The following is a 2,500-nucleotide window of genomic DNA, read 5'->3' as shown; positions in this document are numbered from 1 at the left end:
TGGCGCGCTCGGCGTGCTGCGGCTTAAGGCCGCCCGAGAAAAAAAAAAAAAACGAAAAGAAAAAGCCGGGAAGGGCGCCCCCACTTCGCCCGCAACCCGGCCTCCGGCCGACAGACCTTCGCGGAACCCAGCCCTCCGGCAGCCACGCCGGCGGGGCAGGCCCGACCGCACGGGCCGCCCGGCCGGCGCGGCTCTGGCGCCGGTCGAAGAGGAGAGGGAGGGGCGAGGCGCCGCCGCCTCGCCCGCCAACGGCCATCGTGTGTCCCCAGGGCTCCCGGCAACTCTGTCGGGTTCTCGGTCTGCCGGCGCGACCGCCGGCCACACCCCGGCCGGCCGCCGCCGCCGCCCTCGGGCCCGCTGGGCGGGTCCCCGGCTTAGGGCCGAGGAAGGGGGAACGAACAAAAGAGCCGAGGCGCGCCCAGGGCGCCGCCTCGCCCGACAACGGGCAGTCCCGTCACCGAGCCCCTCCGGCAACCGGCCGGGCCCAGGCAAGGCCGCACGCCCACCGCCAGTCCCCGGCACGCCGCCGGCACCGCTGCCGCCCGGCAGCCGAGGACAGGGCGCCGCCACCCAGGCCCGGGCCATCTTCGGGGCTCTCGGGAGGCGGCCGGGGAAAAAAAAGCCCGCGCGGGCTCGGCCCTTCCAGCCCCGGCCGCCAACTGCCCGCAACAATGCCCGCCGCCGCCGGACGACGGGCGCCGGCTTAAGGCCGGCCCACCGGAAGGACGAGGCGCCGCCGCCTCGCCGCCCTCGCACACCACCGCCTTCGCCCGGGGCCCTCGGGGAGCCGGCAGCCGCCACCGGCTCGGGCTGGACGCTGCTGCTGGGCCCCCGCGGGCCCCCCTCGGCCGTCCCAGTCCCGCACTCCCTCGGCTGCGCTTTCGCGCTCGGCTCTCGTCTTCCTCTCCCGTCATCGGACCCGCCCGAGGAAGCCGGCCGAGAGCCCCGCGGCTTTCTCGCGCCGGCCTTCCTGCCGCTCGTGGGGTTGGCCGGCCCGTGGCACGCGCCGAAGGCCGCGCGGCAGCAGACGCGGAAGAAAAGGGGCCCTCGGAACCCGCGCTGCTAGACAACCCCTGCCCATAATACGGACAGACGCGTCCTGGCCCCGTCGCGCCTTCAAAGCGGCTCGAGGCTCCTCAGCGGGGAGGCGCGCGAGAGCAGGCCGCCTCTGGCCTAGACCTAACCGGAGGCGGCGCCCGACAGCGACCCCTTGGCCGACTTCCGGGGCCGGCCGCGACAACAGGTCTACCCCGAAAATGCCGACAGGCGCCTAAGTCCCGCCGGAGCCGGGTAGACCTGGTGGCCCTGCGCCGGGACGCCGCAGGGACGCAGGCCGCCGGCGGCGGCCGCGGCGGCCGCGGCGGCCGGCCCCGGAACCGGGTAGACCTGATGCTCGCAAGCCCCGGAACCGGGTAGACCTGATGCTCGCCAGCACCCGGCGGGGCACGAGGCCGGCCGCGCCCGAGTGGGGAAAGGGGTCGACCCGAAAAACCGGGACACCAGGTCTACCCGCCGGGCTGGGACACCAGGTCTACCCGCCGGGCTGGGACACCAGGTCTACCCGCCGGGCTGGGACAACAGGTCTACCCGCCGGGCTCGGCCACCAGGTCTACCCGCCGACCAGGTCTACCCGCCGGGCTCGGAGGTCTAACAGGTCTACCCGCCGGGCTCGGCCACCAGGTCTACCCGCCGGGCTCGGAGAACAGGTCTACCCGCCGGGCTCGGAGACCAGGTCTACCCGCCGGGCTCGGCCACCAGGTCTACCCGCCGGGCTCGGAGAGCGGTCGTACCCACCGGCACCCCCGCCGCCGAGCCCGGTCGGCCGCCGCCCTGCCACCTTAAGAGAGTCCCAGCTACTCCCCCTCTTGACCCGCGCCGCGGACAACGCCCTTTCTTTCCCTCCCACTCAGAGCGCTGGGCAGAAATCCCGCCTTCTCGGCGCCCGCCGAGGGCCCTGGCCGAGCCCTGAGACCAGCTGCGGCCGCTAAGCTCGGGCGTCAGCTCTACCCGCCGGCACCCCCGCCGACGAGCCCGGTCGGCCGCCGCCCTGCCACCTTAAGAGAGTCCCAGCTACTCCCCCTCTTGACCCGCGCTGCGGACAACGCCCTTTCTTTCCCACTCGGAGCCCCGGGCAGAAACGGTGGCGCCTCGGCACCCGCCGAGGGCCTCGGCTAAGCGCTCGGAACCCGCTCTAGCCGCCCGACTCGGAGAGCGGGTCGAGCCGACGAGCCCGGACGACAGGTCTACCCGCTGCCCTGGGACACCGGCTCTACCCGCCGGCTTCGGACGAGGGCTCTACCCGCCGGGCACGGACGACAACTCTCCCCGCTGCGCGCCTCTGCGGCCGAGCCGAGGCGGCGGCAGCCGTGCCACCCAGGCAGAGCGCCACCCAGTTACTCCCCCCGTTTCCCCGCCCCGCAGAGAACGTCTCTTCTTTCACCCTCGGGGCAGGGGAAAGGCTGCTAGGCTCGGAGCGCCGGGCAGAAACCGCAGCGCTAAG

The sequence above is a fragment of the Pipra filicauda genome, unplaced genomic scaffold, assembly GCF_003945595.2.
Source record: "Pipra filicauda isolate LSUMZ 115617 unplaced genomic scaffold, ASM394559v2 scaffold804_size112193_pilon, whole genome shotgun sequence".
Classification (NCBI taxonomy): domain Eukaryota; kingdom Metazoa; phylum Chordata; class Aves; order Passeriformes; family Pipridae; genus Pipra; species Pipra filicauda.
This window is presented reverse-complemented; position numbering follows the sequence as displayed.